The sequence below is a fragment of the Equus przewalskii genome, chromosome 13, assembly GCF_037783145.1.
Source record: "Equus przewalskii isolate Varuska chromosome 13, EquPr2, whole genome shotgun sequence".
Lineage (NCBI taxonomy): Eukaryota > Metazoa > Chordata > Mammalia > Perissodactyla > Equidae > Equus > Equus przewalskii.
In genome coordinates this window covers 69,567,848-69,595,624 of record NC_091843.1, presented here as the reverse complement: position 1 = coordinate 69,595,624, position 27,777 = coordinate 69,567,848, and the positions used below count along the sequence as shown (strand labels likewise).

The 27,777-nt window shown below is 38.7% G+C and overlaps 1 pseudogene; it reads left to right on the top strand.

The window, feature by feature from the left end:
• The first annotated feature begins 24,633 nt into the window (after positions 1-24,633).
• On the top strand, positions 24,634-24,758 carry LOC139075430 (U4 spliceosomal RNA; annotated as a pseudogene).
• The last annotated feature ends 3,019 nt before the right edge of the window (positions 24,759-27,777 follow it).

The following is a 27,777-nucleotide window of genomic DNA, read 5'->3' as shown; positions in this document are numbered from 1 at the left end:
TGTTCTAGGGAAGATGCTCTCTATTTTCAATTCAGATGAATATTACAGAAACTATAGTCAGAAGTATGTTTTTGAATGTAGATAGATTTGCAGTCAGTTAATAAATACTATCACCTACCCACATGTATTTTTTTCCTGTAATTTTGGTACTTGAATTTGAGGTCAGTAAATGAAAAAATGCTTTCTTTTGGGGGCTTGCAAACATGCACAATATGTTTTTAAAATTCTGCTAGCATGAGAAAGGAGCAATTCTTAAAACATATACCGTTTACTAAGAAACCTGTTAAGTGCTTAGGGGTGTTGAGCAGTTTTCTAAGCAGATTATTTAAACTGTGTGTGCAGTGAGAGGTACATACCTCCTCTGGACAATATGGAGTAGTTTAGCAATTTCCAAAATTTCTTAATTTATTTACATTTTAGCAGTGACACTGTCTTTATAGAAAAGCTTGTATAGAATCTTGTGAAGTCCAAGAAGGAGAAGTAGAGATGCTGGAGTTGAAGTTAGGGAGGGACACAGAGATCCTTCCACTCAGCCACCCTCCATCATCCTAGAAGTCTTGTAGGCTCCTCCAGGGATCCTGGGTCCCTGAGAAATACAGTTTGGAAACTGTTATAGAGGAACAAGCACTAGGTAAGAATCTGAAAGCTTTGCTCTGAGTTTGTGACTTTAAACTGTTCGTTAACTCTCTCGGGTTCCCTGATCTGTACAGTGGAGATATAAAATATAGATGATCTTTAAGGCACCTCCTGGCTCTAAAATTCTGTGGTCTTCAATTCTGCCTGGTGACAAGCCATTGCTCATCTGTCCAGCCAATACCCAAGATTTTATCTAAGTTCGCAAGCAAGCCAGGCTATGCCAAAGGGGAAACAATTCTTGACTCTGCATTGTCTTTAACTCAGGAAGCATGTTCTATTTTTCATATTGTCTAAATTCATCTCTGGTCAAGAACCAAGAATTATTCCAACAGTACCTGGTTTATCTGGCATGGCTAAGGAATGTTCATGTTACAATTTGAAAACTCTGAATTCTGGTACGTGAATATCAAATTGAACAGAAACCTGGCACATTGTAGGCATTCAATAAATAGTTGTCCCTTGTGACTATGCTAAAAAAACACTGAATTATGCACTTTCAAAGAATGAAGGTTATGGTATGTGAGTTATATGTCAATTAAAAAAAAAAGTTGGAGGCTAGCCCAGTGGCACAGCGGTTAAATGCACACGTTCCACTTCAGCAGCCCGGGGTTTGCCGGTTCGGATCCCAGGTGCGGACATGGCACCACTTGTCAAGCCATGCTGTGCTAGGCGTCCCACATATAAAGTGGAGGAAGATGGACACGAATGTTAGCTCAGGGCCAGTCTTCCTCAGCAAAAAGAAGGATTGGCAGCAGATGTTAGCTCAGGGCTAACCTTCCTCAAAAAAAAAAAGTTGTTGAATGAATGAAATAGTTGTATTTTGAATATAGAAGTAAAGGAATTCATGTTATAGTTTTAAAATGCTGATTTCTGATGCTCAGAATAAAACAACCACCACCAAAAAAATAAAATAAAATAAAAACAAAGGAAATTTAAATCAAATACCTAATAGCACCATTAGTCGTCACGAGACATTAAAGACATTTGGGATACGTCCTTGAACTTTGAGGTTTGGGCACGCGTGTATGTAATAGAAATTTTCTTGCTGCTTTTTTGGAGGCAAAGTAGTAGCCACAGTAGCTCTGCTCCTTCATGGCATTTAAAAATGTTTTTATTCTTTTAAGTATTACATTTACATTTAATGACATGAATTCATGTTGCTTAATATGTTTCATGTTATTTCTTTGGGTTAATTTCTTTTTTTTTTTAAAATTTTATTTTTTCCTTTTTCTCCCCAAAGCCCCCCAGTAGATAGTTGTATATTTCTCATTGTGGGTTCTTCTAGTTGTGGCATGTGGGACACTGCCTCAGCGTGGTTTGATGAGCAGTGCCATGTCCGCGCCCAGGATTCGAACCAACAAAACACCGGGCCGCCTGCAGCGGAGCGCGCGAACTTAACCACTCGGCCACGGGGCCAGCCCCGGGTTAATTTCTTAATGCAATGATAGCCGTGGGCTTTCTCATTAACTGTAAAAATGTACAATGTTTGCTCAAACTCACATGAATGTAGTATTTTAAGGTATTTCCTCCTTTCTGAGTAAATGAATATTTATTGGGAGGGGTAGTAGGAATCTTATAAGTTAGTTTAAAATGAAAACCCTTTATAGTTGGTTTATTTATTCTCTTCACTATATTATTAACAGGAGAGGGCAGTCATAGACTACTTTCAGGAATTCTATAGCTTCTATATATTTCAGAGGCAAAATTCTATAATTCTGCTTTAGAAACACTTCTTCAGGAGCCTGTACTACATGCCATTTAAAGTCATTGCTGACGAATCGTTTATACCTCTGATGTACCCCTTAGAGCATGAAGGGTCCTTAGTCATTGTCTAAACTTCTCATTTTACAGGTAAGAAAATGAAAGCCTAAAGGGCTTACATGATGTATCCAAAATTACCTAGCCACTTGATGGCAGAGTCTGTTTAATTTTGTCCTTAGCACTACCCCCCACAATTCATTCCTCTGATATGTGTCTGTGAAATGGAAACTAGTTATAACTTCGTAGTGGATTCAGAAGAGATCTGAAGAAATTTAGGCTTGAATAAGGTCAGGTTTACCCCTTCAGAGTTACTTAATAATGCGAAAACAATTACAAATTATTTATCTACATTATTCACCAATAAATCTGATACCTTTCCCTGATCCTATTACCTAGTTTTAATTAACTATTTTTCTATTAATATGTTAATATTTATATACATCTGAATTCTTTACAAAGAGAATTTGAGACAACCCAGAAATACATAAGCATAAAACTCTTAGATGTGCCTTGTATGATAGTATTAAGTTTGGATTATCTATAAAGATAATTACTTAGAGCACATTATAGCAAGATCTATATGTCTGTTAAAATTATTCTTAGCAGTAACTTTGATAGGCTTTGAAAATTTCTGGCAAAAATTGCATTTGCTATTATTTAGACAGTTCTAAATAATATAACATACTTCCCATTCTGCGCTGCAATATGAGGAAACTAAAGATCAGAAGCATAGGAGAGACGTTTGGATTGACTGTTTCTCTTAGGGGAGAGATGAGCTCCCTCAACCTTGTTTTTCCCACCTAGGTTTATGCTGTCTCTGCCTCTGGGATATGAGTCGGAAAATTGTTCTTACTAGCAGTTTCAGCAACAACAGGTGCATTCAGTCAGTTTACCAATATATTTGTTATATGACCAGAATACCTCTGTCATAGTAATCATTTTTTTATAACATGCTTACTGACAGATCAAAGAATCACCAAATACACACACACGTACACACACACACACCCCTACCTATAAAGATGCAAATGAGAATCTTTAGTGGATGCTGTGCAATGACACCCAGATTCTAGCCCCTTAAGGACTGAGACACTTATGCCCACATCTGTCTAGTGTGTTGGCTGCTGACTGCTCATAGCTACATTCTTCTCTGGAAATTGAGCTTGACGTAAAGAAGGTACCACATTCAACTTTGCATCACCTGTGTCGATGTTGGAATACAAAGGCTTGGCACCCTTGCCTTGCTTCAGAGCTCCCATGGGTCACTGAGGCCTCTGTTCCAACTGCATCACAGTTCCACTTCTCCCTCTATCCAATCCTACTTCTCTTACCTGTCACACATCTTGTTCCGGAGAGTAACCCTCCACCCCCAACAAACTGCCAACATGCAGATCTCAGAATCTCAGAGTGTCTCCTGGGACCCCAACCTGCAACAGTGTACACATAGTTGTATATGGAAATAGAGGGAGAGAAAGGAAGAAATTTGAAAGAGCTGATTAATTTTGGCTATCATGTGTAGCATAATCACAGAGAAAGGACAAGAAAACAAGGCTTAGATATCAAATTGAACTTCTGGCATGTTCCCATAGATCCTATTTTATCTGTATTTTGTTCACTTCCACTGTTTACCCCTAAACTTTAGACTACCTCATCCTTCCATCCTTCACTCTCTTTTCTCTATATGATTCCATAAACAATTTTTGCATTCAAGTTAGTCCTATGAAATTAATTAGCACTTCATACAAATGGATTCCTAAATATTTAGCTCCATCTCGAACCTCTTTTCTGAGACCTAGATGAGAATTTCCAAAGGTGTTTTTGACCTCTCAACTTGAATTTTCTGCAGATACTTCAAATTCATTGTGTCCAAAACTAAACTCATAATGATTGTGAGTTTATGAGGGAACAAACCACTCCCAACAGAATCTCTATCTCTTTTTAATACAGTCACTGTATTCCTTTTTCTCCAAAATAAGTTACCTTAATCATAGTTTTTCTTCCTTCATATTATACTAACAATTGGCCACCAAGTCTTGAAAGTGCTAATCAGAAATGTGTCTAAAATCTGCTTTATTCAGGCCCTGACTTTCTTTTCCTTTTTTGCCCAAAAACTCACCTACATAACCAATTTTATTTCTTTAACCATCTTCCCATTTTCTCTTCCAACCTGGTACCTCTTAATCAGCCTAACTCACCCTGTGTCACTTACCTATAGGCCGATAAAAGAAACTACTCAATGGTGTTTGCAGAAACCGTTCTGGGCCACACTTCCCTGTTTCTGTCCATTTCTTATTCATTCCCTGAGTCTTCTTCTGTCTCTTCTATTCCTAAACTTGGCATTTATATGTAAATTCTGGCTCTTAAATCTTGAATCTTGGCATTCTGAACTGGCTTTCTCTATTCTGGACCTCTGCCAGTAATGTAGTCACCATAGTCATTCTCACGCCCAATGGCCTACAGCCCAGGCAGCCTAACACCCAATCACTATGTGGGGACAATGGACGTTTTGCTGCTAACTGTTCATTCTAGGAACATACTTTTCTTAAAGATATATGCAAAAATACACTTCAAATCAGCAATCTTTTCAACAAATTTTTTTGAGCATGTACTATATGCTAGATGTTGTTCTGGCTACTAATGATACAACTGTCGACAAAAATCCGTACATTCTAATGGGATAAGTGCATCTGTTGAAGCCCAGAGATAAGGGAAGAGAAGGCTGACTACAATATTTATCCTTACTTACCTGTTAGAACTAGCTTGTTAAAGAGAGAAACTGCTCATCCTGCAGGTACCAGCATCTCCTCCCACAGCTGTTTAAGGGATCTGCAAGCCGTCATTGCTTTATCTCCTCAAACATGTCTTGGGGCACTAAGAAAAACTGCCTTTCTTGCTTAAGCAACTACAAATCCATATGGAAGCCCAAGACTTCTAATTAGCGTGCTTAATAGGGTGATATTTTACAATATTATAGTGATACAACTTAGTGCTTCTCTGCAGCCTTCCTTGCCCTGGGTTTGAGGCTTATTACACAAAGGAGCCAGAGGCTATTACACAAAAGAAGCTACACCAGAAAGGACTTTGATGAGCTTTAGACTCAACAGCTGGCTTTCCGGACCTCTCTAGGAAGATAATTGTCTTGCAGACCTGGAGAGTGAAAAGGTTTTCCCAAACTCCTTTTACTTGCATTTAACATATCAAAAGTGAGGCCTGATAGCTTATGGGCTTTCAAAGCACTGCTAACCACAATAGGAAACATTGTGCTATGACCCAGTTCACATGTATATATAATATTCAGTATATATATTTTATAGTTTAAATAAACACAAAAAACTTGCTCTTATTACTTGCGATACATTTTGATATACTCTATCCATTACAATATCATTTCTTTTTAATACACTATTCACAACACACTAAACTGTGATCTATGTTTAAAAAAAATTTCTAGCCTAGGGTTTTCAAAAGGGAGGAGGACAATGAGACAGAAAAAGGCGAGAGGTTAAGTCGGCTTCTGAAGGGGGCAGGCGGGGGTTGGGAGCAGTGCTTAGGGAAAGGATCTGAAGGACCAGTGTTCAAATTTTTCGTGTTGAGTAGAATTGACCAGAGGGGAGATGTCTTTTATTGGAGAATGGAATCGTATTAATGTAGGTTATAAAAAGCAGACTGTATGAAGTCACTGAATTTAGGGGAACGTATAAGGTCACCAAGACATTGTGAGAAGTAGATAAAGATGAGTCAACTGCAGAATGTTTACGTTCTTATGCCGATAAGCATAGGATGAGCTAAAACCACAGTGGCATTTGACCAAAGGACAGGCTATAACTGACATTACACTGTGTAGGTCCCACTCCTGATGGCTTGAGTGATGGAATCCCTCCCTATGATAATGGTATTTTAATAAGAAAATGAAGTAATTTTTAAACAGTGGTAGAGGAACCTGATGGTCTAGTTAGTGTCACCTTGAGGAAAAACTGGGGAGCAATTAGGGGGAAGGAAGTTGTGCAAGAAAGATGAGAACATAGAAATGATAAACTTGGGTTAGGCATAAAAATGTACAGACTTGCAGACTTGGAAGATACTTGCGTGCCTTAGACCTGTTACAGCTAACTGACAAGGTTGTGTTCACTGTAGATAGTAGAAGTTTGTGTCTCCACATCGCCTTATCAGTTTGTCCCATCCTACACCTTTGAGGCAACAAGTAGATTAGGCTGAGGTTTTCCTAGGTTGGATTAAATGTAGATTTTTTTTCCTTCCTTGCTTCGCAAAAAGGTAGGGGCTCACAAGGAAGATCAGGTAGGTTATAGGAAATGAAAAGACCTCGTTGTTGTTATACATGTGAGAATAGTGAGTAACCCTATCCATATGATCTTTGCTCAAATGTCATCTTTCAGCAGGCCTTTCCTGTCGACTCTGCTTATACCCCAACCACTCCTTATTCTCCTATTCTGCTTTAATTTTCTATATAGCACTTATTACAAATGAACAATTATGTGTATATGCATGTGTCTATGAATGGTATAATGAATCCCCATGTTCCCATCACCAAGCTTCAATAATTATCAATATTTTACCAATCTTATTTAATCTATACCCCCATTTCTTTTTTTATGGTGTATTTTAAAGCAAATCTGAGACATTATAACATTTCTTCCATATTGTATGTTTTTCTTATTTTGTTTAATGTCTGTCTTACCTTACTAGAATGTGAGCTAGATGAGGGCAGTGATTTCTATCTGCTGTACTCTCAGAAAGATTCCTAGCACCCCAAAAGGTCGCTGGCACATGATAAGTACTCAATAAATATTTTTTAAATACATGAGTATGGAATCTAAAAAAGTGACATGTTTAGTCTCTTGCTAACTGTGCATAGAAAATTGGTTAATTTTATTTAGATAACTTGGCAGTCCAGATTGGGGAATCAGGTGGGGGTTTCTGGCCATCTTCTAGATTATGTCTGAAGTATCCAACCTACCCTAACAAAACAGTTTAGAACTTCTGTTTTGGAGAGTGTAGATGTAGAATTTAGGTTCTTCTAGCAGCAACTAGACTGAAACTAGCCCACACTTATGGCTTAAATCAAGAGGTCCTCAAGAGAGCCCTGACTGGGAAGCTGGCCCAGACTGTGACTCCACTAGTTGGCCAAAATTGGCCATAACTGAGACAATTAGGCAGAAACAACAGTGGAAATTATGCCTTGTAGTGTTTGGCAGGGAGCCAGACAGAGCCCCAGTCAGGTCCTGAGCTAAACAAAAACACCCCTGCCCCATGATTCAAATGAGGAAATACAAACATGTGTCTTAGTTGTGCCCTCGTGCCCATGTTGCTCTAAGAAATTTCATGTACTCCCTCTTCCAACACAATGCCCTACACTGTAACACCACCCAGTTACCTAGTTCTTTGGGATCAGGACATCTGGAAGACTTTCTTCATTCATCCCGCCTCCCAGCCCCTCTGAAAAACTATTACTCTAGATTTCATAAAATACTTGCACCTTTCCAAAGATTATATCACAATCTTGGTAGATGCACATACCAAAATGGCAGACTTCATTCTCTTTACTGAATCTCCAATTCCCTTAGTCATTGTCATATGATTTATGAAGAAAAATTGCCTAGGGGCTGACCCTGTGGCAGACTGGTTAAGTTCGCATGCTCCACTTCAGCGGCCCATGGTTTCACCAGTTCGGATCCTGGGTGCGGACATGGCACCACTCATCAGGCCATGCTGAGGCAGCGTCCCACATAGCACAACCAGAAGCACTTACAGCCAGAATATACAACTATGTACTGGGGGCGCCCTGGGGAGAAGAAGAAGAAGAAGAAAAAAAAGAGAAGATTGGTAACAGATATTAGCTCAGGTGCCAATCTTTAAAAAAAAAAGAAAAGAAAAATTGCCCAGTACAGATATCCTACTGTCGAGCCCTTTCCCCCTCTTGCTTCCAGCAATCACTGCTCAGAGTTCTCCATCTACATATCCACTTGTCCGTCACCCACCGGCTTAGATCAATTGTTGCACCAACCACGTTCTAGAAGACCATTTCCACTGCTACATACTATACAGGCTCAAGGCATAATCCATTACAGTGGAATTTTCAAAGAGTGTATTGTTCCACCCTTGGAACTAATCACAACGTTCATTGCCATGGCAGCTTCCATCCCTACTTCCCTATTTCTTCCTCTTCTAAGAACAAGCCTCTGATTGATACCTGGAAGAGCTGCTCAAGAAAACCTACAGGATCTCCTCTGTTCTTGGACATTAGGTGTTTTAGTTTAGCCAGTACATTCTTTTTTCTATGGTAAAGGCCTCAGCTTTTTTTAGGGCATTGCCTCTCTTCCATTGTCAATCCATATTGTGAAGCTGGGACAGATCCCACCGGCTTTGATCCAGGAGCGGTTCCATGATCCAGTCAGAGAACCACATTAGCCTAGCCACAGTGCTTGGATCATGGATCACTATACAATAGAAGATAGGAATATCAAAGGCACAAAATTCATTTCTGAGCTATATGTTGGAATTGTTGGGGACAGAAAATGTCTCTTTACAACAGATTTAAACTTAACAATAAAAATCTTGAGCTGCTGGTAGCAATTTTGCTCCCATGTATGGAGAGCCTGTCTAAGAAAAGCCTATCTGAGACTGAAGTTAATGCAGAGGAATATAGAATCAAGATATGGCTAGATAATATTAATTGAGCAATTTACTATGTGTTAGTTAACTACATAGTTAATCATTGAGTCCTACAATAACCGTTAGAGGCAGGGTTGACATTTATTGTCCCCAGTATAGAGATGAGGTAAATGAGGCTAAATGTCTTGCCCAAAGTTTCACAGCTAATGGTAAAGCTAAGATTTGAACCTAGGCAGTCTGGATCTAGAAACTGTGTTCATTACCACTATGTTACACTGCCTCAATATATGCTTTCACTAATATATACACAGACTTCAGAGAGAGAGAAAGAGAGAGACTGAGACCCAAGTATTTGTCTTTGATTCCCTAGATCTAGTCACGCCTGAAATCATGAGCCTCTTGATGTTTTTCAATTAAACAAGCAAAGAAATTTCTCTCTCCTTCCTGTCTTTTTTCCAGAAGCCAATTTGACTCCTAAAACAGGAAAAACAGAATAATATACTCTCTAATATGTGGTGAACAATATAAAGTTTATAGAAACCTATATAGCAAACATCAAGGCAGACAGACCACATGGGAAACACTGGATGGCTCTCCCTACATTATAGGCATTTGCATTTGCACCTGTTTGAGGACAAGTCATAAAGTTCCTCAAGATAATTCATTGAATTAGTATTATTCATTCACTGAATCGAGTATTCCCCTCTATGTTTACCCCTGCACATTTATGCTATCTTTTGTTCCTTCATGCCAAGCCTGGCTGACATACACACTGCTCTTCATCTACAGCTACAGCCTACAGCTTCAGGTCGGAAAACAGAGTACATAGTGAAAGCAGTGCCCTGGTGACCAGGTATGCTGCAACCCAACCTCTCATATCAAGGTTGCCCCTAAATGCATGCCAGCTTCTCCTTAGGTCATTCCAAAGAAACTTGGATGGGGTCCTGTTTGGAAGGGGAGACCTGAGTAAGATATAGTGTCCATCTCAATTCTATAACCTTAAGCCATCCCTACACACCCACATGCCATGAACCCAAAGGTGCGTGACCTGCCTCTACTCACTTGTTCCCTTTCTGTGCTTGCTTTGATCCTGTCCTTAATTGATTCCTGATTGTTGGAGACACCTCTTATTTATCATTCCACTTCTATAGGAAAATATTTCTTAACTAGTTTTACAAAAAGCAATAACCATAAAGGAAAATATTGGCAAATATTGACATAGTGGACAATATTAAAATTAGGAACTTCTGTTCATTGAAAGGTACCATTGAGAGAGTGAAAAGGTAATGCGTATAACAAAGAAACTCTGCAAATTAATAAGATAGATAACAGTAGAAAAATGGATAAGAAACTTGAATAGATACATCATAAAACATGGTACACAAGTGATCATGGTACACAAACGATAAATATATGAAAAGGTACTCAACATCATTAGTCAACACAGAAACGAAAGTTAAACTACAATAAGTTAACATTACCCAGTGATCAGGGCGGTTAAGTTAAAAATATCAATACTAAAAGTTGATGTGTATTGGATACTAAGTGTTGATGTTGATCTGCAACTCTCATATACATTTGGTAGGAGCGTAATTGATACAACAACTTTGGAAAAATGATATTATCTACTAAAATTACACATATACACACTCAGTGAACAGCAATTTCAGTCTAAGGTATACACCCAACAGAAACACACACACATGAACATCAAAACCGCACTGGAAATTCATAATAGTATTATTTATTATGGCTACAAACTGGAAGCAACCCAGATAGATATAGAATGGATAAATAAAAAGGAAATATGGTAAAAACGTACAGTGGAACACCATTCATCCTTAAAAAAAGAAGGAAATTTTGCAATTATGTGACAACATGGATGGACCTTGGGGATATTATACTAAGTGAAATAAACCAGATACAGAAAGACAAATATTACATGATTCCACTTATGTGAGGTATCTAAAATAGTTAAATTCATAAAGTGAAAGATTGGAATGGTGGTTACCAGAGGCTAGGTAGAGCAGGAAATGGGGAATTATTAATCAGCCAGCATAATGTTTCACATAAGTAAGATGAATAAGCTCTAGAGATCTGCTGTACAACATTGTACCATAGTCAACTATAATGTATCGTACAGTTAAAATTTGTTAAGAGGATAGCTCTTGTGTTAAGTATTATTACCAGAATAAAATGATAATTAAATAATGAATAAATAAAATGTGGCATATTCATAAATTAGAGTACCATTCAGCAGTGAAAGTGAATATATTCTATAGCTACAGACACAATATGGATGAATCTCAAGAATATAATATTGACTGAAAGAAACCAGACATCAAATAATATAGCTGCGTGATTCTATTAATATAAACATCAGAAACTAAACTGTAGAAGTTAGAATAGTTGTTACCTCTGAGGAAGAGAGAGTGGATAGTTGCATCTTGCTCCAGAACACCTCTGGTAACATACCTACTATCATGGCTAACTGCTTAGTGGGTAATTCCACCCTCTACCCCAAGTCCTGCTCTACACCACTGGTCGGTTCTCTACTCTGTCTACCTGATCCACCAGTGGAAGTGGTGGTGGAACTATGCTCCAACTGTAGTTGACAACTCAAATTTCCCGAATGCCCCATGTATATGAGTATCTATTTGTTCATACTGTCCCTTCTGCCTGTCACAGAATTCCCCCTTCTCTACCAGCTGAGAAACTAATACTCTTGATTCAAAACATAGATGGCACTGCCTGAGGCCAGAGAAAGTGGCAGAAAGTTTTTATAGTCTTTGGCCCTTGACTTGCTACTTTCAAGCTATTTGCACTTAGTCCTACTTAACTGTTTAGCTTCAGTTTCTCATTTGTGAAATGAGAATAATGATATCTAGCTCGTAGGCTGTTTGAGGGAAATCTATAAGATAATATAAGAACTCATGAAGTATTATTTTTCTTTGTTTTTTTTTTCTTACAGTATTACTTGTTTTCTGCTATGTGCTCCTCTAGCATCTATGTGAAATAATTTTGGAGCTATTCATTAAAAAAATTGTCTAGTATAGATATACTTGGTTCTAGGAGTCAGGATTACAAAAATGAGTTAGATATGATTGACAGACAAAGGAATTGCTGCTTTGGCCAACAATTGCAAGTTATTGAATAAGAAAATGATCTAATGGAATAATTTTGGGAAAAATAATAAAAGGCTCTTATGTACAGAAGAGACTGGAGATTTTAGGGGAAGAGAGCAATTAGCATCTATGGTATTCATGCAGATCTGAAGGTATCGGTACCTTGCCCATGAGGACGTGTCAATGGAAAGAGGAAAAAAGAAATAATACATGAGACACCAAGAAGGAAGAAGCATTAGAAGCTTTTTTTCTAATAGATGTTGTATGTAAAGAATCATACAAGGGGAAGCTATTTTGATGCCACACAGTTAGAAATAGTATTTGTTTATTCTGAAAACAAAAACCCAATATTTTATCAATATAACCGTATGTGCTTCCAATTGGGTTGGATTAAAAGATTTTCAAACCTTCAAAAAAGAAAACAAACCCTCACACTATAACAAAATAAAATTCATCAAATGGATTTCTAGAGAATAAGATTAAATATAAGTTTTATGAAACATCCTGATTGTAATTTTTAAAACATTATGAGAATTCTGTCACTGTTCTGTCAGAATAGGAAAATCTATCTTGGAAGAAAGGGAGAAAATATGCTGGAAAACATCAAATGGCAATTGTTACTACGAAGCAGGAAGGCTACAAATGTTTCAATTATTGGAGACCTATTTTGATGTTCCACCACTTGGCAAGGAATTACTGACTGTAGTGGGACATGAATCTGGAAAATACACACAGCTTGAAATTTGTTGCTATTGTTATGAGCTGTTTAAATGTCAAAGCTTTACTTTGGCATTTGAATAAAACATCTAATATGCAATTTTCTTAATGTATCCTTCATTGCATACTAACTACTGTAATATAAACTTTTACTGTAGCAATGGCATATAAGGTATAAAGACACAATAGAAGTGAACCGATGAGTGCCTTAAGGTGAAATATGAACTGCTTGGAAAAAGAAAAATAGAACATATTCACAGAATGCCCTAAGGTAGTCTAGTGGGATTTACCCCAAAATAATATTTCATCAAGCATATCACATAATGATGCTGCTGATGTTATTAAGCACTGAACTAAGATTCCAAGAGACTAAATGTTTGTGACATAAAAAATAAATTATGCATTTACAATAATGGATATATAAAAAGTCAGTATTGAAAAAATTCTTTTAGAAGAATCATGGCTTGCCAAAGATCGAAATTGATTTTAGAGTTTTCATCATTGGCAGATATGTGAGAGCTTGTTTTGAAGTAACAGAGTAATCATAATGGGGGAGATACATTCAGGACAAAGAAAAAACTTCTAAGGTAAAGTCATGGAACATCACAATAACTATGAACAAATGTCCTAAGGATTGAATTCCTGGATATTGCTCATCTGCAAGGAGAGTATTGGAGCTTGTTTTTATGCTTACACAAATGTTGGAGTATAACTTCATCCAGAACAATATTAGCACCTTGAACATTTGGTATACATAACCGCATATAATTTGCTTATGAATTTCCATTGACACTTGGGAGTAACCTGAAAACAAGCACCGTTCCTGAACAGTTAAGATATCATATTTGGGGAAGGTACACCCAAACCCAGTCTGGGAATGGTGGAAGGATGTGGGAAATGAGGCAAGAAGTTAGTAACCCTAACTAACCCTAGAAGAGAGTTCATGAAGAATTATTAACAAACTTGGGGGTCTATAAATGAAGAACATAGGTTGAACTAGATGATTTCTTATTTCACTCAACTCTAGAATTCTATGATTTTAAGAGTCAGAGAAAAGATATGCATCTTTCCTTGTAGTGAAAACTCTGATTCTTTGTATCAGTTAAGTTATAATACTAGCTGCTCCAACAGGTAAACACCAAATTTTAGTGGCTTAACATATTGTTTATTTCTCCCTCTTTCAACAGTCCCATGTAGATTGCCCTGGATGGGAGGCCTTCCAAGTATACTTTCAGAGACCCAGGGTCTGCCTTGTTCTAGGTCCTCCAAGACCTCTCCTTTGCTACCTCTCTAGGAAGCAGATTGAAGACCTTACGTAGGAAGTTTTTGTGGGTCAGGCTGAAAGAGGCTCATGTCCTTCATGCCCGTATCCCATTGGCTAGAATTCAGTCTTATCACACGTTGAATTGCAGCAGATGCTGGGCAATACTGTCTGTCTGTGTGCTCTGGAAGAGATATGGGTTTGTGGGCATCTGGACAGTAACTGCCAAACTTTTTGAGACAGTCAACAATTTTAGAGAATATTGAGTTAGGACCAGAGTTAAGTAGGAAAATTTTATTTAAAAAAGCTGTAGCAAATTTCTCTCGGTCTCTACTGTTGACGCCTCTCAAATAACGCACTTTATTTCTCCTTCAAAACCACTGGCTGGTAATAAGATTAGAGGATTTTTCCTAGAACAAGTTTCACACAATCCATCTGGTGGACAATGGAGAGGAGAACCTGTATATAAAGGTCTTAAGATGTCAACAGAAAATGCCTTTTCCTTTTGCCTACTGCATTCTCATATGCTCACTTTATTTTGCTTTGTCTCATCCAAGATGCAGAACTCAGTTCTTGCATATAAAAATGAACTCGCACTAAATATTAGTAAGAAATAGAGGCTTTATTTGAGCTATTGTAGGGGACAAGGACGAACAGTTTGCAAGCCACAACTCATATTCTTTTTTTTTTTTTTGAGGAAGATTAGCCCTGAGCTAACATCTGCCACCAATCCTCCCATTTTTTTGCTGAGGAAGACTGACTGTGAGCTAACATCCATGCCCATCCTCCTCTACTTTATATGTAGGACACCTGCCACAGCATGGCTTAACAAGCGGTGAGTAGGTCTGCACCCAGGATCTGAACCGGCAAACACCAGGCTGCCGAAGCAAGTGTGCGAACCTAACCGCTGTGCCTCTGGGCTAACTCCTCACAGCTCATATTCTTATAAGACACCACTGATTTCCTAATTCTTTCTCAGATATCATGCCAGAGGGGTTTTCTTTCTCTGGCCCTTCTCTCATATATATAGCCATCATCTTTGCTCACTTCCCTTTTCCCCTCTCAAATATTCCCTAGAAACTCAAATTCCTCCGCTTCTGTTATGAAGAATTACTTTTCCCTTCCTCTTGAGTTTTCACACCAGCTAATAATATCCAGACTTTCAGGACCTCAGCTCTTAAGCTCAGCTTCAAGAAAAGTATCTTCCCAATAAAAATAGCTCTCTCTTGATAAAAGGAATTGTCACATTAGCTCCTAAGATAATAGAAATTTTTCCATCTTTACACTGTCTGTATTTTCTAAAAACTGAACTTGAGCTGAGTATGTTTTGGTGTACCAAGGAGGACCAGAGGGTTATAACATCTGGGGCTGAGCATGGCCTTGAATGAAAGATAAACTGTAGATCAGCATTAACCTGTCCAGCACCACTTAGAATTGCAGCTTGGCTCTGGGACAGTTAACATACAGGGGTGCCCTTCAAAGATGTTAAGGGGTCAAAAGTGGTATTAACAGTCTCTTGGGTTTCTAAGTTTGTATTTTGGATGAACACTTGTGTTTTGGCCTGAGATGAGTGACCTGAGGGAAACGAGAGGCAACATAACGTAAACACTGGGCCTCCATTCAGTCCTTGTTACAGGAATCCTCGTTGCATGTGGTGCCATATTGGGTGCCCTTGATTTCTTTCAATCCTACTAGGTATAAAAGTTAACTGCTTGTTGGCAGGGAGTAACATTCATGAAGTTGGAGGATGACCCAGGGTAGGGCTATCTCCTAGACACCTTGGTAATTAATCTTTTTAGACACAGCATCAGCTTCCAAAAACATGAAATTTGATATCCAAACACTGGAAGAACAGAGTTCATGAATGTTTATACCTGAGCATGAACTCTGCTGAAAGCTGTGGCTTGTTTCTGTGGGCATGATAATCCAGTCCCTAGAGTGTCCTATGACCCACAGACGAAGGTGGAAACTTGCAGACATAATCCCTGTTTCCTTATTGCACGTACATATCTGAGAGTAGCTGGATTTTCCTGAGGATTTTTAAATCCAGGTCATGGTGGATTCCCAAACATTAGAAATCACGTCTCTTAGGATCTGGGATAATGAGCCCAGACTAGACATGCCCAAGTGGCACTCCAAAGTAGAAACCATTGAGAACGTGTCACGGGAAGTCTTTATTGTGGGTCATCACACACCTAGCCTGTCACATAGAAAATACTATAGCATGTGAACTAATGTAGTAGACAAAGCTAGCTTGTCGTATTAGACATTCTTATCCCCTTCCTAACAGGTAGAATACTTCTCTTTAGCTTCCTTGCTGTTGAGTAGAGCTGTGCCACTAGATTTGATGAATGAAATGTGAGCAGAAGTGATGCATATCACTTTCAGGCAGAGGTAGTGAAAAGCCCATTCAGAGTTCTTCATCTTTCCTTCCCTACTGGTCATGGAGGAGGCCTCAAGTTGAGAGGAAAGAGCCATCACATCGAAGTAACCTGGATCACTAGAAAGTCTGTGAAACACAGCTGCCCTTGAACAACTCCTCAACTTGCTGAACTTTGCATAAAGGAAGAAATTGACTTTCATCTGAGATTTTTCTTTTTTCCTTTCCTTTCTTCTTTTTCTCTAGAAGCATAGCTTAGACTCTCCTGACTAATACAGCTGTTATCATTGTTATTGTTATTTCTCGAGATGCTATTATTTAACAAGTGCTGAATTTAATTGTTGTGGAATGCTGCTTTACAATAAGGAATTTATAATTTGGAGTAATTGTTGATTTTTCTTTTTTTTATATCCACATTCAATCTATTACTAATTCTTTTAGAATCCACCTTCAAAAGCTATCCCAGGGGGCTGGCCCCATGGCCGAGTGGTTAAGTTCACATGCTCTGCTGCAGGTGGGCCAGTGTTTCGTTGGTTCGAATCCTGGGCGCGGACATGGCACTGCTCCTCAAACCATGCTGAGGCAGCGTCTCACATGCCACAACTAGAAGGACCCACAACGAAGAATATACAACTATGTACTGGGGGGCTTTGGGGAGAAAAAGGAAACAAAATAAAATCTTTAAAAAAAAAAGCTATCCCAAATCCAAAAGCTTTTCACTATTTTTAAACCGTCTTAATCTTTTATCTGGATTACTATGATAGCCTCTTAACTCATCCTCTGCATCCCTAACATTCCCCCACCCCTCACCCCCACCCCGTCTATGCTCAACACAGCAGCTAGGGATCCTTCTAGAGGGTGAGTCAGATCAGGCCGCTTCTCATTTCCAAACTTCCAAAAGCTTCCCATTTCGCTTAACATAAAAGTTGAAGTCTTTACAAATGTCTACAAGCCCTACCAATATCTTTTTTAGTGAGGCCTTTCTTGACCATCCTATTTAAAATTTCAGACCGTCTTCTGTGTTTCCCCCACATCCCCCCACTCTCTATCTCCCTTCCCTCCTTTATTTTTTTCCGTAGCCCTTGTTGAAAGCTTAATCATTAATTGCATATTAATTTGATTATTTTCTGTCTCCTTCTGCTATAATATAAACTCCATAAGGGTTATTTTCTTTACTGCTCTATCTCCAGCATCTAGAACGGTTCCTGGCATATTTAGCAGTCAGTAAATAGTTTTTAAATGAAGAAATAAAGATTTCCATCCAGTTAGAGCAAAGTAGTTCATTCTCATATTCATTATATATGAAGAGGGACATGTAATTATTTAAAAAGTGGATGTCCTTGGTTGTTTAAAAAAAATAGGGAATTTAAAAACATGTGCCATTAAGAGTGCAAATTAAGTTTTATAATTATCATTGTAGAATCTCATAATGTGTTTTATATCCTTTTGGGATCTCCAAGTAGAGAGAGGAGTTTTATTATAATTTTTTGAGGCATAATTTGTCACATAAAACTGCTCTAATGAGAAAAGTTATAGAATTTTATTTAAAGCTTTAATCAGTCATTCTGCTGAAATGTTAAATATATCACTGTTCCTGGCAATATAAATTAAAAGACAGAAAGAAGATGTTTTTTAATGGGACACAGGTGAATTGTGACAAGAGTTTACTTGGACTTCTTTTTTTTTTTCCTGTTTACATTTAATTAAGTGTAAATGGAATTCAAAATTTCCCTTAGGCATAAAATTTTTCCCTTAGTCACTTGTTATTGTGATTGAAAAGTTTTCCCGCTATGCCTGATATAAGAAAGTGAATCTATGAAAAACCCAAGCTTATACATATTAAATGAATAAAAGTTATTTGATAGCATTAATGTAAAAATTCTTAATTTTGTGGGGCCGGCCCAGGGTGCAGTAGTTAAGTTCGCACTTTCCACTTTGGTGTCCCAGGGTTCACCCGTTCAAATCCTGGGTGCGGACATGGCACTGATTGTCAGGGCCATGCTGTGGCAGGCATCCCACATATAAAGTAGAGGAGGATGGGCACGGGTGTTAGCTCAGGGCCAGTCTTCCTCAGCAAAGAGAGGAGAATTGGCAGCAGATGCTAGCTCAGGGCTATCTTCCTCAAAAAAAAAATTATTGTCATGTAATAAAACATCTCAATAATATTACACAGTAAGTTTTATATCAAACCCTAAATACTGAATACTGAATCTAATATTGCTCCTTCTCATCTCTTGACTTTTAAAATGTGTTGGGGCATTAAAAAGAGATGAATCGGTAACCACTTTTTTAGCTACACAATTTTCCTAGTAAAATTAGAGTCTGTTGAAAGTTAGTTGCAGATTAGCATATTCATTATGCATTTTACGAAAACTTACAATTAAACAATATAATTTAGGGTAGAAAGAAAGAAAGGAACCTGAGGCCTGCATCCCTGGTAAAACCTTGATGAACTCCAATACTGGAGTGAATTTGTGCTAGAAATCATATGTTTCAGTTTATATTAAATAACTTTATTTTCGCTAATTCCTACAGAATATCACTAAAATTAGGGTTTGACTGGCCCTGAGCTAACATCCGTGCCCACGTTGAGGCGGCGTCCCACATCCCACAGCTAGAGGGACATGCAACTAAGATATACAACCGTGTACAGGGGGGGTTTGGGGAGATAAAGCAGAAAAAAAAAAAAAAAAAAGAAGATTGGCAACAGTTGTTAGCCCAGGTGCCAATCTTTAAAAAAAAAAAAAGAAAGCTTACAGCTCATCTGGGAGAGCAGAATATTAGGAGGCACCAAAAAGGAGCCTCAGTGTCAGATTCATCAAACCCAAAGTGTGGGCATCAGCCAGCAGGAGTGAGGAGTCACGTAAATGTCCATTAAGAGAGCTACCACTGTGACTGAGTTTAGGAAATACTGTTGAGGTTTTACATACCACCCCATTCCCATACTTAATACTTCTGAATATCTGAAACCCGGGGCAACTAATCTTTGCAGAGCTATATTGGCATATTTAATTAATATTAAATAAAATTGTTCTGGCTCTTGGTAGATGAAGGTCGATACTATGATTCCCAATTTTGTATTTTGCTTAGGCAATTTTGCTTTCCTTTTGCTCTGTGTCTACACCTTTACACTTTGGAAATGTCCATCTGTCCCCCTTGGTTGCTTTGTCATAAGCCCACATACTAATGTGGTCTCTTGATGGGCTTATAGATGGTAAGAGGTTGGGAAGGACTACCACAAGCAAAGTGTATCGCAAGGAAAAAAAAAGGTTTTTCTTAAACACCAAGAACAGAAAGCTCAAATAATCTTCTTTTTGATCTCTTTCCCCATGTGACCTTTAAAAAAGGTAAGGTTTAGGAATGGAAGAGAAGATAGAAAAGGAGAAACCACCTTCCCAATTAGGAAGAGCCCTGGGGCCATCTGCCATTTGTCAATAAAGGAAGCTAGTTTCTTAGAGAAAAACTGAGTGAGGGAAAAGCCAGATGTAACACCATATATATTCGTGAGACTTTATTTATTTTTATTTTTATTTTTTTTATTTTTTAAAGATTTTACCTTTTTCCTTTTTCTCCCTAAAGCCCCCCGGTACACAGTTGTATATTCTTCGTTGTGGGTCCTTCTAGTTGTGGCATGTGGGACGCCGCCTCAGCGTGGCTTGATGAGCAGGGCCATGTCAGCGCCCAGGATTTGAACCAATGAAACACTGGGCCGCCTGCAGCGGAGCGTGCGAACTTAACCACTCGGCCACGGGCCAGCCCTCATGAGACTTTAAATGGTGCTTCTTAAAGAAAGAGTCAGAAGTGTGCCTTTGGGACAGGTATGGGGATGGAAGCCGTCGCCCGGGATTCCATGCCAGTCGCCTCAGGCTTGACATAAACCGAAAAAAGTTGAGAAACTACTCCTTTATGTTTTCACTTGTTGCACTGAAAACTCCAGACTCCAGCATTGTTACCTACTTTTGTTTTTTTTTTGAGGAAGATTAGCCTTGAGCTAACATCTTCTGCCAGTCCTCCTCTTTATCTTTCTTTTTTTTTTGCTGAGGAAGACTGGCCCTGAGCTAATATCCATGCCCATCTTCCTCTACTTTATATGTGGGATGCCTGCCACAGCATGGCTTAACAAGCAGTGTGTAGGTCCACACCTGGGATCCAAACTGGTGAACCTTGGGCCACCGAAGCAGAACATGCAAACTCAACGGCTGTGCCACTGGGCCAGCCCCTCTACTTTTGTTTTTATCAGTACTTGTCCTCCTTTGGAGATGAAGTGAAGGAAGAAATACCTTGCATTCTCTCAGGTATACAACCAATAGTAGCTAGTATTTTGTCCTCCTCTTGTTAATCCACATGGTCTAAACACATGGGATGTTGCTGTTCCCTTCAAGGGAGATGGCAGAGTATCGGAAATGCCTTAACTGCACAGAATCCTCACCACAGCTCCCGGTATCATCCAGAGATGGGCCATTCAGATTCCTCAAGGCCTTAAGTTTCCCCCAGAAACATCGGAAATAAGAATGGACAATACTCTGAGATGATACGTGAGAACTCTGGAAACCACACATGTAGCTGGGAGTGGGAGCTATAGCCCCTTAGGGTAATCTGACCCGAAGTCATTTTTTATATTTGGCTAGCACTTTTAATAAGTATATACTGAATTTGAATGTATTTTTAAATTAGGCTAGATATGCCTATTCTAATCTGCAAAGGGCAACTTCTTTCAGATTCTATTATTTCTTTTCATAATTTTTTTTTACAGATTTTTCCTTCTTCTCCCCAAAGACCCCCCCCAGTACATAGCTGTATATTCTAGTCGTAGATTCCTCTAGTTGTGGCGTGTGGGACGCTGCCTCAGTAGGGCCTGATGAGCGGTGCACCCAGGATCTGAACCGGTGAAAGCCCGGGCCGCTGAAGCAGAACGCACGAACTGAACCACTTGGCCCCGGGGCCGGCCCCAGATTCTATTATTTCTTATTTTATTTCCCTCTCTCCTCATCTCCCAATATACCTTATACGTATACAAACAGTCTCCTCTTTACGATGGTTCGACTTACGATTTTTCAACTATACGATGGTGTTCAAACGGTACGCATTCAGGGCCAGGCCCTAGGGCCGAGTGGCTAAGTTCGCGCGCTCTGCTTCGGGGGCCCAGGGTTTCATGGTCTGGATCCTGGGCGCAGATATGGCTTGTCAGGCCACAATGAGGCGATGTCCCACATGCCACAACTAGAAGGACCCACAACTAAAATATACAACTATGTATTAGGGGGATTTGGGGAGAAAAAGCAGAAAAAAAAAAGAAGATTGGCAACAGTTGTTAGCTCAGGTCCCAATCTTAAAAAAAAAAAAAGTGATGCACATTCAGTAGAGACCATGCTTCAATTTTTGAATTTTGATCTTTTCTCAGGCTAGCAATATGCTGAACGACACTCTAGTGATGCTGGGCAGTGGCAGCGAGCCGCAGCTCCCGGTCAGCCACATGATCAAAAGGGTGAACAACTGACACCCTTACAATATTTTGAATCCACACAATTATTCCGTTTTGCACTTCCAGTACAGTATTCAATAAACTACATGAGCTAGTCAACACTTTATTATAAAACAGGCTTTGTGTTTGATGATTTTACCCAACTGGAGGCTAATGTAAGTATTCTGAGCATGTTTAAGGTAGGCCAGGCTAAGCAGGATGTTTGGTAGGTTAGATGTATTCAATGCATTTTCGACTTACGATATTTTCAACTTACGATGAGTTTATCGGTACACAACCCCATCATAAGTCAAGTAAGATCAGCATTTGTGCAACTTCCCCACCCTCTACAAGCACTTGGACTTGCTGCTTCCTGTTGCCATCTGCAACAGGCAAAACAGTCTCCTTCCATTCCTCTCCTTATTTTAAAGTATGTTCAATTATATATTGCCCAGCAAATGTCACCCATTGAAATACAGTCAGAATACCTAACATTCATATGGCTCTTATGTGCCAGACACAATTCGATGTTTTCTGCATATATCAGGTCACTCAACCTTCGCAACAAACTTATGGGTAGGTACAATTATTTTTTCTATTTTAAAGAACAGGAAAAAGGTTAAAAGACTTGCCCAAGGCAGAGATAGTATTAGAATTCAGATGGTCCAGCTCCAAAATCCATCTCTTAACCACATGATATGCAGTGAGGCATTGATGACTGCAGCACATAATGTCGGCCATTTTCTGTATAGATCCTATACATTTTAATCATACAAATCTCCTCCCAATATCAAGCCAATGCCTTGGTCCTACAGAGAAGTCAAACTTCAATACAGGACCCAGTGTCTCAGGCCCTCTTGCATGCCTCCCTTCTGCTTGCCTGTACCCAGGCACGTTTTCTTTTCAATCCTTGCATTCTCATATACAAGGAGATGAATTCAGGGGCCTCACTGCAGCCTGAGGTTTCTCCTCTGCAGCTGTCTCCTGGGCCATCGTCCAGGAAATCTGAGGTAAAAGTTTTACCATTTTTAAAGTTTATTTAATCCAATCTCAAAACCCTGATTGGATATACTTAGCTCAAGTCCCAGAGGGTCAACAGGAACGTGAGATTATCACAGCAGCTGCTCCCACCCAGAAAATTTAGAAAAGGAGAACATCCTAGAATCAAACATGATCAGTGTAGCACTGTACACCCTAAACCAGTATTTCTCAAAGTATGCTCAGAGGACCTACTGTGTCAGAATCTCCTAGGGAACTGGTTGAAAACACAAATTCATTTTTTGCATCCCAAATGCAATAATAAGAATGTTGCTGAGAGGGTAAGGGAAAGAATGGCATTTTCTTATGTTCCCCAGATGATTTTTAAACATACTAAATTTTAGAATCATTCGTCGAACACTAGTTCCTTTATGTTTGGCACATACAAAAAGAGCAATGGCCCAGAACCAATGTATGTCGTGGTCTAGATCAGCCCTGTCCAATGGAAAAATAATGCAAGCCATATATGTAATTTTGAATTTTCTATCAGTTACATTAAAAAAGTATACAGAAACAGATGAAATTAGTTTTAGTAACATATTTATTTAAACCAAAATACATCCAAAATAATATATTTTCAACGTGTAGTTAATATAAAAATTGAGATATGGTACATTCTTTTCTTGTACTAAGTTTTTGAAATTTGATGGATATTTTATACTTAGAGAATCTCTCAGTTGAGACTGCCCACATTTCAAGTGCTCAATACTACATGTGGTTAGTGCCTACTGCATTAGACAGAGATGGTCTAGATCCATATTACTGTTACCAGCCATAGGCCAAAAGAGAACTGGTATTTTCTGGGGTAAGGGATTAGACAGAAAAATAAAATAATAAATAAGGACTTTTTGGTTCCAACTGCACCAAGAAACCAATCAATTCCTGTCAGTTGTTCAGGACCCACTTCCACTGACTGCAGGGTTTGCACCTCCATGATGCAGGCCTTTCCTGAGATCCTCAACTTCTTTCTTTTTCTGAATTATTCCTATTGTTCCCCAAGGTTCTCATTGTTTTAGCCTCACAATCCTGAATTGAGGGTGGCCTGTGCTCAGTGACATAGACCCCACTCTGAACTGCTTTAATCCCAGCAGAATCCAGCTTTGTTTGTTCCTACTGCTGCTGTAAGCACTTCCTACCCCTCTACATGCAGGAGCCCGTTGAGAAGTGTATTATCTCTGCCGTGGCTCATTCCCTAAATCTCACCTTTTGCCCGTGATGAAACCACATCATCTTGGTTACAATTATCTTTCTCATGGTGATGAAGACATTCTTTTCTGCCACCTATTTTTCTGCTCCAGCAGGAATTTGCTCTTTTTCTTTGGAGTTACATTTGACTCCTTCTGCCCTGGCTGAGGAATAGGATGCAAAGGAAGATAGATCCTGGAGTGAACACAGAACAGTCCAGCAGTATGACTGGCATTGCCAAGTCAGAAGTTTGCATACTGAGGCTGTGCTTGAGATCAGCCTGATACTTTAGAACTGAATCTTCGTCTTCATCGAGACCATGGTCCGCTCACTAGATCCTGTCCTTGTGCAAAAGCCTTTCTCTTCTTGGGGGGATTTACCCATAAATAGTGCAATAGCCCTTCTAGTTTGAGGTTCTTGAGTGGTCTTAACTCCCAAACCTCTTGCACATTGGCAGTATCATAGCCAATGAGATTTATCCGAGGCACGATTATTGCCAATTGAAAACTTTTCCCAAACCTCTCTGTGTACTCGCTTTGGTCAGCTCACCTACACCAGATGGTGATCAGAATTCCAAATTCTGAATCATGTGTTATTAGGTGTCTTTGGCCTCCAATCTCCATGTTGCTCATGATTCAGCCAGGACCCTATGAGCCCCCAAAGATTTCTCTTGCCTAGGTCACAGGCAGACTGAGACACCACTCTCTAAGAACTACACCCTAAACTTGGACCTCCAAGTCTTGCTACTTGAATGGAGTGAAGGGCAAGAAAACATGAATACAAAGAAAAAGTGAATCATGGAAGCAAAAGACATTTCTTTCAGAGGCCTAAATCTGAGCTGGTGTAGGCCACATCTCCTAAGCCTTCCTAGGCCCACACTTGTGTTGTTGGAGTTCGTTTGGGTCATGAGAGTTGTCTGAGAAGGAGTCTTCCAATCATCATGTCCATCTTACAACATCAACCACATTGGAGGTTGGCAGCCCAAAAACGCAGACTCAAGGAACACTAGGTCATTGCCAGAGCTTTAAAACTTGCCCTCACTCCAAAAGTGTCCCCTATCAAAGAAAAACTTAGTGAGAGATAGGGAGATGTCTAGGACAACTTCTGAATGTCTTGCTAAATGGTGGTACCAATGCTCAAGACCAACAATATAAAAGAGAAAGCCATTCTACAGAGGAATGCGATGAGTTCAGTTTTGGTTTGTAGTGTCTGAGTTGTCTGTGGTATCCAGGGGTAAATCTTTAGTAGGCAATTGGATATATTGGTCTGAAGCTCAAGTTACAGGGAATTTTTGGGATAAGGATAAAGATTTGTGAGGCAGAAGAAAAAAGGTAGTAGTTGAAACTCAAGATGATGTTTAGATCTCCTGCAGCTCTATTGCTCTGTTTTTACTGCTTTTCATGTTGTTGATGACAAATTTAATTTTTGCCTACCAGGTTAAAGCATGATGTTAAAAGTCACAGAGAGAATGGCACTCACCTATTGTATCTTTTGTGATACAATGCAATGATTCCATATTTAATTGTTGCATCTAAAGAGTTTCTTTTGAAGGGTGTTTACTGGTGCAGAAAAGGAAAGGGGAGTAGAGTATTGTGATGATGATTCTGATGTGAAGCTCCTTATCGGGCTCCTCTCATTCCTGGGCAGATTTTATACTTTGACTTTCAGGGTCTTTGTTTAGGAATACTTCTCATAATGGAGTGGAGAACATATTTATCACAATATTTGAAATGCCTATTAAAAAATTAAAATCTCTAGGCCCCTTCCAGACCTACCATATTATAATACCTCAAACTAATATTTAAGAATCTCTGGCTTGATAATTGTGATTCCACTGAAGATAAGTGTTGGTGTAACTACCTTTGAAGCAGTTCTCAAACTTTAGTGTGTGTATCAGTCACTTGGATGCTTGTTAAAAATACAGATTTAGCAGGTCCAGGAAAAGGCCAAGAGATTTGCATTTTTAATAAACACTCCTTAGCTGTGATCACCTGATCACACTTGGAGAAGTAATGTTAAGTATTTGGCTATCTGAGGGACCCCAGTGTAGGTAAAGAACAGAGTTTCTTAACCTGAGATCTAAATACCCTCAAGAAGCCCATTGATAGAATTTGGAGAGTCTGTTAAGTTGGATAGGAAAAAAAATACATCTTTATTTTCCATAACTTCCAACTAAACCTTAGCAATTTAAAAATTATAAATGTAGGCAACAAACTACAGTAATAAATGTAGTCCGTCTAACCTTTTCACCTATAGAAACAACAGACATTTTCGTATCATATTAGAGTTGTTGCAAATATCTTGAAATATTACTTACAACCATAACTATTTTGAAATTATGGTAGTTGTTAGACTAGTATTAAATCTCATCTAATTTAATAAATAAGCATGTATATAACTCTAAGATTACATTTTCAAAAACATTTTGTTAACTGTGCCTTAATAAAATTGGTTTCTTTCATAATCCTACATATTTTTTAATGTGCTTAAAAATTACTATGAGAAGAGGTCTGTGGCTTCACTGAAATGGTAAAAAGATCCGTGGCACAAAAAGGGTTAGGAATGTATAGAAGAAGAGTCCACTTATTGAGACATTAGAGAAGTGTATTACTTAATTCTATGAAGAAAAACAATGCACAAATACTTACACATGAAAAGAGATTGTTGTCCCAGCCCCCACCTCTCATTCCTGACTAACTTTTCACTCTTCAATATTTCTTCTCACGGACTGTACATCTCCCTGATTCGTTTACTGCTCCTCAGTGATTGCATAGCTCTGTTTTCCGTCAAGGATAACAGATTTCATCACAGATCTGAAGCCCATTATGAACATTAATTAATGTCTGACATCTCTTAATGAGGTAAGTAAAAACTATTATCATTTCACAGAGGGGAAAATCAGGTCTAGGCAAGTTGGGTGACTTGTTCTTAGGCCACCCACGAAATTGTGGCTCATTTCTAGAATCAATGCTTATTCTCCTCACATGCAAACAGATTTTTTTTGATTCACTATCCACCAATCTGTTGCAAAAACAACCTATTTTGCAAAATATTTCATTGATATAGGTATGGGAAGAATCTTTCTTAAGGTAGAAACATCTGATCATATCAATATTCATACTACTCCAATAGCAATAACTTATTTTCTGTGTTGTTCTCCAAAGAATAATAGATGTCCTGGTTGGAGAGAAAAAGCCCCAAGCCAAAATAAACCATTAAAAACCACTATCCATTTTGAAAGAAAGCAATTGGTTTCTTCTCTTGTTTAGGATATTTACCAGCAAGAGAACAAAATGGAGACAAACAAAATGAATGTTAGTTGTCAAAATGCATTGATTTCACTTTTGCTCTTCAGCTACCATACATGGTCAGTGAGTAGGGACTTTTGTGTTTTTGTGATCAGTTTATTCCTCATTCATTCATGTTGCTTTGATCAATGATGTTTGTATGCCTGATCTTAATCTAACTTTTTTGTTGTTTGACTAGTGCAACTGGCTAGACAGGATAGTGTGAAAAATTTGAAAATTCTTTGGGAGTTGTCTTTTTAAATGGTGTTTACTTTTATCTGTTGCTTTGCTAAATT